The 12,834-nt window shown below is 38.4% G+C and overlaps 1 pseudogene; it reads right to left on the reverse strand.

Annotated features, from left to right (window-relative positions):
• Positions 1–775: 775 nt before the first annotated feature.
• LOC111733986 lies at positions 776–894 on the reverse strand (annotated as a pseudogene).
• Between the last annotated feature and the right edge of the window lie 11,940 nt (positions 895–12,834).

Consider the following 12,834-nt stretch of genomic DNA (forward strand, 5'->3'; position numbering starts at 1 on the left):
GGCCTGGTTAGTACTTGAATGGGAGACCTCCTAGGAAGACCGGGTGCTGTAAGAGTTAAAAAAAAAAAAAAAGTTTGGGTTCAGTCAATAGGAGCATTATCAGGCTATTGGAAGGTAGGAGGAGTGTGAGGTCAGGGTATTTACTCCTCTCTGCTGTACTACTGGTTGCCCATATCCTATCAAAGGTCACAGGTTCTGTCTAGGAGTCCTTTCCACACAACTGCTCTACCTGATTCTGGTAACACTTCCCTCCATTTGCTCCTTCATGCTGTTGCTGGCCCTGGAGTATTCTACCATCCCTTCTCTAAACCCTACCCACATCTTTGTAAATGGCTTCTTCATTAACTCGCCTCAATTATTCAATTTGAATGTGCTATTCGGTTCACATTGGGACCTTGAATGATATAGTAATTGATACCAGTATTGGTCCCAGAAGACTAAATTGGACACAGAAGACTAAAATGGAATTCTGGGATATAATGGATCACAAAGTCGAGGAGTATGTAGCTAACTTCCTTGAGACACTGGAAATCCTCGTAAATTCAGTGACATAACAATAACTCAAATGATCACACAATACAGGTGGAGGAAAAGGTTTTTTGAGAGCAAATAACTGTAGAGTTTGGTCACCATGCAATAATAGCGATTATAAAGATTACAGGTCAGCTGATATTTTTATTATTTATTTATTTATTTTTAGGCCAGGCAACCCTTGGTTGACCTCACAGATTGCAAGGACCTTGTCAGCTTACAATCCCTTATTTTTTATTTTTTATGCCTACAGCACCTGGTCTTCCTAGGTGGTCTCCTATCCAAGTACTAATCAGGCCTGACCCTGCTTAGCTTCCGAGATCAGACGGGATCGGGCTTGTTCAGGGTGGCATGGGCGTACACCGGCTGATGTTTTTAATTATCCTAGAAAAAGTATGTGGAAGGGAGAATAAATTGAAAGTTTGGTTTTTAACTCAGGACACAGGTGCAAAATAAGAAAGCCTTGAAGGCAGCTAAAGTAGTTGTTCACCTCCTGACATCACAGGGCATGTATGGTTGAGAACTAAGCTCACAGATATTAATGGGATCTTGAGAAATAAAATAGGGACATTTGGATAGACAGAGATGATAAGACTGAGAATTTTGAACCCCAAATTTCCCTGAACCCCTCTCACTGGAGGAGGCAGACCCTCCAGACCCTCTTTAATCAGATGATTCTAATCACAGCTGTGGTTCTGGATATAGTCCTGTTTATGGCCAAGTAAATAGAAACTTTGGCACCTGGTTTGTAGCTCGTGACTTAACAAAATTGTTTAACCTATCCCTATCAGCAGACATAATCAGAAGCTGTTTGCCTTCACATGCACAGACAGCAATATAACTGAGTATACTAGAGGTTATGTTGGCTCTCTTGTTCTCTGCCATAATAAAGCCTGAGCAGTCCTTGATCATCTTGATTTCCCATAGAGTAGCGTGCTGACACAGTATAATCATGACAGTAACTGGACCCAGTGAACAGGTAGTAGACATAGTAAGTAACTATGTAAATAGTAAGATATATGCATCCCAGAGTGTGAGAGATCAAGAAGATTCAGTGACCTACTGTATCATTTAGGTTTCTAGGGGTCCAGTGGTCTTGAGTATGTTGGGAAATCATCTCTAAAAGAGATAAGCTGCTTCTTCTTATACAACCTACCACAATGAAAGAGGCACAGTGATTTCAAAATAAACGCGGACTACATTTGGTCATTGTTCTTGAATCCATTAAGTAGGGCCAAGAGCAAGATAAGACTCTGTGGGAGGTCCAGGCTGTAGTGCTAGTCTCTTGGGCCTTGTCTCTCAACAGTATCAGAAGTATCTGGTAGGGGCAGACAGCAGACAGCAGAACCGCATGGAGCTTCGGGCAGGTCTCAATAGGAGAAACTTCTACCAACAATTCTCCATTTGAAAAGCAATACCTGGCTTGCTACCAAGCCCTTGCTACTAATGAGTGCCTGACCATGAACTGGGTGTCATCTTACCCACATTATCATAAAACTAAATTGCCCAGCAGCATTCCATTGTAAAACAGAAATGGTATAAACAAGACTGAACCCAAGCAAGTCTAGAAAAGGCACAAATAAACTACTCAAGTTGGTGCCTCATTCTGACATGGTAACTGCTCCTACTACTTTACCATATTGCCTTTCATCTACACTTACAGTTTCATAAAGAGTTCCCTCTGACTAGTTAATGAAACAAGTAAAACTCAGGCCTGATTCATAGATAGATCTTCATAGCATGCTAGCATCAGCTAGAAGTCAATAGCCGCCTATACATGAGTGGCCTTGAAAGACATTGGTGAAGAGGAATCCACCTAGAGGACCCAACTTCAGGTTATTAATCTGGTTGTCCACTTTCTTTAGCAGGAGAGATGGCCTAAAATAAGGATCTATACTAATTCGAGATGATTAACTAATAACTTGTCTGGCCGTTGAGAAACTTAGAAAGAATAAGATTGAAAAATTGATGACAAGGAAGACAGGGGAGAGGTATATAGATGGATTTCTCAGAATGGAAAGAAAGTTTGAAGCTATTTATATCCCCATAAATGCCTATCAGAGGTCCTCCACTTCAGAGGTCACCTAGTAATTAGGTACACAAAGTAGCCCGTCCTGCATATATTTGTCAGTCTCTTTCTCCAGCCACCTTTTAAGGAACTAGGGGTGATTACAGCTTTCAGTTGTTGCTAACCCTAGGGTTCTGCACCATCTTTATTGGTTTCCATAAACCTTGATCTAACCAAAAAACATAGGCGAACACAATATTGGTTGTTCTACCCACAGTTTTTTAAGCATTCCTCAATTATCCAGTTTCAATGTGCCATACATTTTCTACAGGGACCTTGACTGATATAAAATGTAAGTAAATTTTCAAAAGGTCTTTCAGCTACTTATAGCCTGGGAGACGTGGGGAAGTTGCATAACTCTCTAAACGTTGGGTTACTCTTTGGAAAATGAGGACACCTTCCTCAGAGTGTTATATGGAGTTGAAATTTGAATGCATAGTTCCTGATACATAGATAATATTCAGAAAGTGGTTGTGGTTATTATTATTAATCTTAATAAATGAAATAAAAGAAAATCTAAATGAAATTTTGCCAAGGTAAGTGGCTATGTAATATGCCTTTAGAAGTACTGCTGCCAATTAATAGTGATAATCACCACCACTTGCTAAATACTTTCTGCAGGTCAAGCACTCACAATCACCTTATAGGCCTCATCTGCTTTGCTCCTCATAACAAACATATGAAGAAGGCACTATTGTGATCCCCCATTTTACATATGAGTTTAAGTAATTTGCCCAGTGATACTGCTGATAAGCAGCAGAGCTGAGATTCAAATCCAAGTCTGACTGTAGATTGCAAGCAGTAACCACTATGTTATGCTACCTTCACACCAGTTCAAAATATTAACAAACATTGACAAATCTACAATGAACATATATCTATTGTGTTGTACCCCATTTACAGATCTCCTCAGATTTGCTCTACCAACACCTGCCTTCCAGGTCCTCACCTGCCTCACCTCCACCATTGCCAGCTCTTTTATCAGCCCTAGGGTGAGGGCCAGGTTTTGGCCCCCTACACCCATTGCAGTGGGAGCTATGGAGCTCCAGTGCCCAGAGGCCTGATCTAACCAGAACCACAGACTCAGAAGTACAGCGGGCCCTTGAATAACGTCATTTCATTCAACATCGTTTTGTCATAATATCGATGAGATGCCGTAGGAACTTAACTCTTGTTTATATCAATTAGTCTATGGTGAAACTGGTTTCATTATATGTTGTTTCGTTGCAATTCCAAGAATCTGTCGATGACATTAAGTGAGAACTTACTGTACTGCAGCAGGAAGTATGCGCTGTGGCTTCCCTCACAGCCCTTCTGAAAGGTTAGGTGACAGAGCCCAGAGTTGCAGAGAGTTTAACACTCCACATGGCAAAACTTTGACCAGTGAGAGACATGAGACAGAAAGAAATCGGCAGACCCATCCCTCCTCTATCCTCTTTCCAACAGACTGTTCCCTGGAACAGCGGCTTGGTGCAGCCTGTCTGGAGATAAGTCACATGACCAAGCGATCAACTATATTTTTCTCTTGAAGGTCTGGCCGGCTTGTTAATACATCACTTTGTATTTGCTTTTCCTGCTTCCTCGCCTTGCTGCCCCTTTTCCCTCATTCTTAATTGTACCTCTCAATTACAGTGATGGATTGTCCAGGTTTGCCTAGGACTGAGGGATTGCCAAGATGTGGGACAATCAGTGTTAAAACCTGGACAGCCCCAAGCAACCCGCCCCCCTCAATAACGCATTAGGATTTGAGCATTGAATTGGGTTCTGCTGTCCAAAGAATCCTAGGTGTGACAATTAGGACCAGTGAGAGTGGACCACCCGAGTGGGTCATAAGACTAGATGGAAAAAAATTTATTGTCACTAGAGCACTCTCCCATGACTTGGAGTTTAACTCCTGACAAGGACCCCTGGACCAGTCTTAATTCCATTGCTGGGATGACTTCTTGAAGCTTGGGCAGACACATCAATGGTCTATTGCAGACGTTCTGGAACTGCCTGACAGAGCGCTGAGAAGTGGTCACAAGGCGAGAGAGTGAGAATGTAGGAATGGATTAAAATGTGGAACTGGAGAACCACGGCTTTTCTCTGGGAGGGCCCACAGGACACTTCCTTCATCGAAGAAATAAGGGGTGCCCTGGTAAGAAGAGCAGCACTACCTTTGAGAAACTTGGTGAGGCAGTCCTCTGCATGCCAACACTTTAAGTACAAGATGCTGCCTCGAACTCAGGCTCCCTAGTACCAAAGGGTATAACGAGAGTAGGCTCCCTTGCCCCTCTAGTTTCCACCACAGTGGAGCAGGAACAGGAGAGCAGTGAACTCAGAGGGTTCATTCACCCAGCCCCTCCCTATGGGATTGCCATGGTGTGGCTGCATTCCTCTGCTGAAGGTCAGATCTCTCAGTCAGCTGGCTCCCTTTCTGCCTCCAAGTCCAGTATCCCCCACCCCTTTAGTTCTAGGAGGCCCCTATTACTGGTTCCAGGGTATTACACTGTTCAGTCAGGCTTCGCAATAGCCCACTTCACTATATAAGTAACCCTTTTCCTGAAATTGATTAATTTGACTGTACCATCTGTTTCCTGCCAGGGCCCCATATATGCTTAGAATATATTTGGGAACTTTTCCCAGAAACGTTGGGGAGAGGAACTGGGTGGCTAGGGCACAGGGAGGGGAGAAAAACTTTCCAGGGTACACTTTGAATTTAGAACCATATAAATGCATTACTTATTTTAAAAAATATTTCACGCTCTTGTACAATTTTAATAGCAATGTCAAGTCTGTGGGGGGCAGAGGGGAGACAAGGTGGCAACTGATATTATAAGCCTTAAAAACGTGACACAGTATTTCTATTTCTAGGAATTTATCCTCAGAAAATATTTAAAGATACAAAAATTCATGTACGATGACGATTCATTACAATTTGTCCTTACGTAAAAGATAATTTTCTAACAATGTAAATGCTCAACAATAGGGGCATTTGGAGAAAATCATGTGATAGACATCTCTGTAGCCGTCAAAGAGTGTGCTTTTTAGAACAATTTTAAACGACACAAGAGACTCCCACGACAGAATATTAGATGACAGAAGTAAAATATAAAAATCTGTGTACTTTTGTACAATACAAGTGCATATATTGTCTCTATTTTACCAATAAAGGCACCTAGGCAGAGAATAGTTAATAGGTCACAGGGTTTATAAATTTGGATTTGGGAGGCTATGAGTAACAGAATATCCAACTTAAAGAATTTCAACAATAGAAGAATGTGATTTTCTCACCAAGAGATCTGAGCATAGGCAATTTTAGGGTTGGTTTGGCAGTTCAATTATGTCATTAAGGACCCATGCTCTTTCTATCATTTTATTCTGTCACCCTCAGTGTGTGAGCTTTATGTCCTTAGGCTTATCACTTCAGGTCACAAAAGGCTGCTGCAGCTCCAAATGTCACATCATCATAGGGAATGATCAAAGCAGGAAGGCCTTAGAAGCCAACTGGGTTATATCAGGCTCTTTGTCTGGGCCAACTCTTTGGGGGCCCGTGATCTAACCCAGGGTTTTTCCAAATATATCTGCACTGCAAAATGAACTGTCTTATCATGAGGGTCTACTGTTCTTGCTTAAAGGACTTGAAACAAAACCAGAAAGAAAGTCAACCTTTTAATGGAGTCTCTTCATCTGTAAAATGAGTAGGTTGGACTAGATCATCTATCTGAAAGACCCCTTTCAGCTCTGCCTGGCTCTAATTAGGAAAAAGCCTGGCAGAAAACACACCAAATGATTAACTGTGGTTAATTTTGGATGATAAGATTATGGAGGATTTTCATTTTCTTCTTTATGATTTTCTTTCTTGTCCAAAATTTTTAGAATGAGTGATGTGTTATTTACGTAATGAGAACATATATCATTTTTTAAAAGATCCTAAGTGTTCTAAACTAGAAAACATTTTAAAACTAATTTTACAGATGTAATGTGTGTCGTTATTTCCTTTAGTTTGTCTACCAATAGTTCAGCCTGTTTTCCTAAGCCTTATTTCCATATTTTGACCATTCTATTACAATAGATGTAAATGTCATTCTCAGTTACAGTTATAGGTCTTTTAGTAAAATAGTAGACATGAGTAATGGTGGATAGTAATAGCAAGCTATTTCTTCTTGTGTGAGCTCAATTGTCTTAACAATCAAAATCTCTCCAAGAAAAGCCACAGAATATGTGGGTAAATTCACAATGCATTTAACTGCCTGCAAAACTTAGTTATGAATCACAGACTATGAAAGTAATCACATATAGATTTATGTACAAAAATACTCAGAACTGCATACTAATCTTTGTACTTTGTTTCTCATGGAAATGAAATTGTCTGTCAACAATTTCCAAAGGTCTTTGGGTCCAACGCACCTCACAAATTCCTTCACATTCGTGAGGCACTGACATGTTAAAAAAAGAACCAGAAGGTGAGTTAATAACTTTTTATTAGCAACAAATACTGTCAGTTGATTTTTCTATAGTGACAGACTCACTTCACTCATTTTTGAGAAAATGTCTGCCAAATACCCACATCAGAAACACCATAGTTTGTCTATCAGGCATTCTTTCAAGTGAAAATGATACTCCCTGAACAAAGCAGTTAATTCAATTCACAACTCAAACAATCCCACGAGTCCTTTTCCTTGAAACAACCATTATCCTTTGGTGTACAGTATAGTACCCATTTTATCGCTCAGACTATAAAAAAGATATGTGTTCAAGGATCAAAATTTAATCATTTTTACTGCATATTCAATGACATTTTAAGTGAAACCGACTTTTTAAATTTATTTTTTATTGCTACTGTGTGTAGATGAAGAATATAATGACTACTAGTACAGTTTGGTATCAGTACCTTAATTTGTGTTAAAGAATCAGCACTTTTACCCACCTTTGTTTTTGCTCCATCAATGCAATGGCAACACAGAGAAAAATGCAAACAAAGCCTGAGTAGTATTACTATTATGATGTCACAGGCCTACTGAAAGTGTCTTGGAGAATCCCAGGAGTTTGCAGATCCCTCTTTGCAGATCCCACTGCTTTCAACTACGAGCAAGTAAAATTTAATTTTAGAAAAGAAAACTAAATTAAAAAGGAAAAAGAAATTAAGACAAAAATAAATTATATGTGTTAATTAATAGAGTAAAAAAAAAATTAGACTTTCAATCCTTTAAATACAGAAATTCCATACTTATTAGTGAGCTATATAAGTTAAGGCTTAGGTAATAATAAATGAAAAGGCATTTCCTAAAATAATTTATTTTTCTTACTATGCAATATTCTATTACCCTATCAAATTTTCAAACACATATTATTATTCTAGTTTGCTGCATTTTTCTCCCTGACCCATCTCCACTCCATCCCAAGAATTTCTTAAGATTAGGAGCTACATGTTATTCATAATTGAAACCTATACTTGGGACATAGTCAGTGTTTCATAAATGCTCATTTTAGTGAATTAATATATCTATCAATCAATCAAGAAACAATATGAGCTTTTAAAATTAAAATTGTATACGAGTTAATTGAAATAAGAAGGAAGCTGATATATCATTTTCTTCAGGGGCGGATACATTTAAATACATCATCTAAAAACTTACCTATCCTGAGTTCTTAAAGTATTGCCAATTAAAGAGGATCTTGCCTAACATAACTTGTCACAAAATGACTTAGTCACTCTGTTTTTTTTCTATTCTTATTTCTGACTCCACTAAATAACACAATCTGAATGTCTGCAATGCCAGAAGTGAAGTATGGTGAATTGGGCATCTAAGTCTACTTTCAGACTACCAGAATGATTTTTTGCCACCTAACAAGTACTGAGCCGAGTCTAATACACCCACACATAAAGAAGCACAAATGCACTCTCATGCATATACACCACACAATAGGTAGGAGAAGAAACGGGCATATGACAACAAATGCACTGCAAGATAATAGAGCGAGCGTGCATGCATGTGTGTGTGTGTGTTTAGAGGAGTGTAGTATGGTTCCCAGTTTGGTAATGCTATCTACTCTAGATTTTTCTTTAATTTTCTTTAGTAATTTTGAGAAACTAGAACGACCATAGGATCATTGGTCCAATCCTACCCGATTACAAATAAAAAAGCAATGCCCAGTGAGCTGAAGTATAACCCACAGGACAAGAGAGAAAAACAGAAGTGCCTCATTTTTTGATGTTTTAGCTCCCCCTCCCCATGTCCCCCTCGCTTTTATTCCTGGGTGAGATTCTGGGATTGCGTCCATTATGATCCAAAAAATGGTAGAATTGCTTTTTCTACATTTGCTTTGATTCAGCATTAATGTTTGACCAGCTGTTTAGGAATAAGTCCACCTTGAACAAATCTCCATCTGAATCATTTTCGAAACAAATCATTTCAGGTTAAGGAGCAGCTAGCTTGTGTGACTGCAACTTGGAAGGGGTTTCTAAGGCACAGATAGATAGCTGTTAAAAACAAAAATTATTAGAGAGAATCTCATCATATGAAAGTGGCAGCTAACATAGGGTCATTCATTCGTTGTTTATTGAAGAATTACTAAGTGCCAGTGCTGTCCTAGCTTCCAGGGATATAGCAGTACGCAAGATAGATAAGGTCATTTGGAAAATATTAGAGAACTTCATGCTCTCACGAAGCTTACATTATATTGGAGAAATGACAGTGACTAAAGAAATTAATACTGTCTCATAGATATGAATGATATGAAGAAAATAGAACAAATTAACAAGACAAAGAACAACTGATGGAATAGTGGGGAATGGAGTTTCTTCAGAAGCTTGATAGGAAAAGTCTCTTGGGCTAAGATGCGAATGATGAGAATGTAGCCATGTGACAAAATATATGGAATGAGCACTCCTAACAAAAGGAACCTATAGAGTAAAGGCCTTGAGAAAGGGATGTGTATGGTTGGAGAGAATTATACAAGACGGGGGTGAAGAGGTCAGCTGAGGCCTGATCATGAAGGCTGTGCTAGGAGTTTGGATTTTGTTCTAAGTGCAATAGAAAGTCACTAGAGATTTGTTTTATTTTTAACTTTTACTTTGAAATAATTTTAGACTTACAAAAGAGCTGCAAAGACAGTAGAGTTCCTGTGTACCCTTCACTCAGATTCCCCTAATGTTAACATTCTACATAGCCATAGTGCAATTATCAAAAGTAAGAAATTAACATTGGCACAATAGTATTAACTAAACTACAGATATTATTCAGATTTCACTCATTTTTGAACTAATATCCTTTTTCTATTCCAGGATCCAATCCAGGATTCCACACCACATTTAGTGAAAATTCTTGTCTTTCTTCAGCTTATATGATCTTGATACTTTTGAAAAGTACTGGACAGGTATTTTGGGTTGGGTTTGTCTGAAGTTTTCTCATGATTAGATCAAGGTTGTGGATTTTTGAGAGGAATAACACAAAGGTGAAGTGCCCTTCCCATTGCATTATATCAAGGGGTAGATGATACCAACATGTCTTATCACTGGTGATGTTAAATATGATCACTTGCTTAAAGGGGTATCTGCCAGGATTCTCCACTGTAAAGTTCTTTTCCCATTTTATTTGCTCATGATTCTCTAGGTCAGCAATTGGTGCTGGGTTTATCTATGTGGTTCCTCTGCTGGTCTTGTTATCTGGTGGCTCAACTGAGACTGAATGGTCTAAGATGGCCTCACCCACATGTCTGGAGGTTGGTATTGGCTATTGGCTGGGCCACCTGTCTGTAGCTGACTGATCTGGGCTTGTTCACATGGAAACTGGATTCTAAAAACAGCAAAAGAGAAGGCAAGCCCTAGCGCACAAGCACTTTACTACCATCTGCTCGTGTCACATTTGCTAATGCCCCATTGGCCAAAGGAAGTCACGTGGCCAAGCCTAGTGTCTATGGGATGAGTAGGGAATGGCACAAGGATAGACAGGAAGGTGCGATGCGTGAAGGGCCATTAATTTAACAATCAACCACAAGGCAATTAGGAGCAGTGCTCTCTTCCTACAGTTGGTAAATAACAGCTAAAACTAAATGGAAACGTGAACCAGTTATTCTTCTGGAAAAACATCATTTTCCTGAGAGTATTATAACCTAGCCTAGGACGTCTGCAATTTTTCTCAATGTCACAAAACTCTAAAGACAATCAATTTGAAAAATATATGTGTCATAGAACATTTTGCAAAGAGAGAGATCATACAATTAGATGATGATAGTCTTTAGCAGCTTCAAAAACGTCTGAACTTGGCCCTTACGCTTTGAATGAGCATATTTGTAGACAGGAGATTGAACCAGATGACCTTTAATGTTCTTTTCCAGTACTGATTTTATGATAACCATTTAGTAATCAGTCTATTACAGCTCATTCTATCTTGGCTGAGAAAATGCCCTTTTTTCCTACAAGCACATACACATACGCCTCTGCATAAAGCAGAGCTCTGAGACAAATGACAGTTCTGTTTCACAATATTTGTCTCCTGACAGAAGAGGACCAGCTCTTGAGTTATTGCCTCATTAATGAAAATAAAAATCATCGACAACTCCTAGAATTATGGAAATGGAAATATTGAAACTTTGGTTCTCAAGGGTTATTTCTGACTTTCATTTTCCTTTGAACACCAGAAACTTGGATTTCTCTCCCCCTATTCCTAGATTAGTGTAAAGATTGTAAAAATAAATGTTGATGGTCGGAAGTATCAAAAAAATGTAGGTGCGGACAAAAAAGAGAAAAGAAGTAATCATTGTCATGTTTCATGATGATTAGAAGGAAAATATAAATAATGTTCATTGTTCTCTAAAAAAGTCCCTCCTACAGGTAAAATTCTCATTTCATATAACATCATAAAAAGAAAGCTTTTTCTATTTGCTCTGCTGGCACAGCAAAGCTTATGGGCAACTTATAATTGCCTGAGTGCCCAAAGGTTATGGATCAATCACTGCCAGTCATGGCAAGCTGCAAGCCTGGGAATAGTCAGAGGCCTGGGATCTTTTTCACTAAGGCAAAATGGCTTATTGTTAGATTTGGAGGAAAAACAGAGTGAAAGGAAAATGCTATTGAGTGTACTTAGTGAGAAACATCATTTATATCTGACAGAAGCACATTTTTAATAATGAGGCCAGCAGGGAGAAGACGGGGAGCAGGAAAGACCTTACAAAGAGAGCTCTGCTCAGCGAGCCAGCTCAGCTGGTGTGAAGTGGCCCCAAAAGTCCATAGGGGGAAAAGAATATTATATTTTAAAAATGCAGTGTGCAGTGTTTACTTTTATTTTTAAGGGAAAAAAATGCTCAAGAGTCAACCCCACCCAATGACTTCATCTCAATTCATTTATTCTTTCCAGCTAAAATGTCTTGATTATACACTCTGTATTCTTTTATAACTGAGCTTATTTTTTCAATTATTCAAATATTCTACATTATCTTTTAATAAAACGAAACTTCACTTTTGCCAGAAGTTAGTATTGAATCATATGGAATTGTCAATATTCTACTATTTTTTGACCTTAAAACAGCAACTTCATATTGTTTAGCCTCATACAGTACCTATAAATAATTAGTATATGATAGAGTTGGTGTTTTACATTTGTGGGGACAGGATGGATTATCTAATAGATGGTCCTGGGACTATTAGACAAGTGTTTGGGAAAAAAGTAGGAGCCCTATATCTATTCACACACAAAAATGAATTCCAGATATCACTATTTAGCTAAATGTTAAAAATATAGAAAATTAAGAGAATATGGATGAATATTTACATAATTCGAGAGGGTGCAGAAAGCATTTCTTATCAAAAAAGCATAGGATAAAAGCCATGATAAATTTAAATATAATTTTTTAAGTGCCAAAACATCAATACATCACTTTTCAAAATTCTATAAGTAAAATTAAAGCACAATTTGAAAACTGAGGAAAATATTGGCAACATAAATGGCAGAAAAAAAGCCGAGATTTTTACTATCAATAGGAAACAAATAAATAGTCCAATTAAAATGAGCCATTTCCAAGAGGTGACACAATCTCAGTAAACCTCACAATCAAAGATCAGGCAATTGAAAATATTAATAAGATATCGAGCATCACCTTTCAAAATAATAAAGTAAAAAGAATGACAACACAAGCATGAGTAAGAATATAGTAAGATAAATGTTCTCATTCATGTCTAGAGAGGTAGGATTAAATTCATGCTTTCCTGTGGGTAATTGGCAATTTGTATCAAAGCATCTTAAAAGTCTGCATAT

Source organism: Pteropus vampyrus, unplaced genomic scaffold, assembly GCF_000151845.1.
Source record: "Pteropus vampyrus isolate Shadow unplaced genomic scaffold, Pvam_2.0 Scaffold714, whole genome shotgun sequence".
Taxonomy (NCBI): Eukaryota; Metazoa; Chordata; class Mammalia; order Chiroptera; family Pteropodidae; genus Pteropus; species Pteropus vampyrus.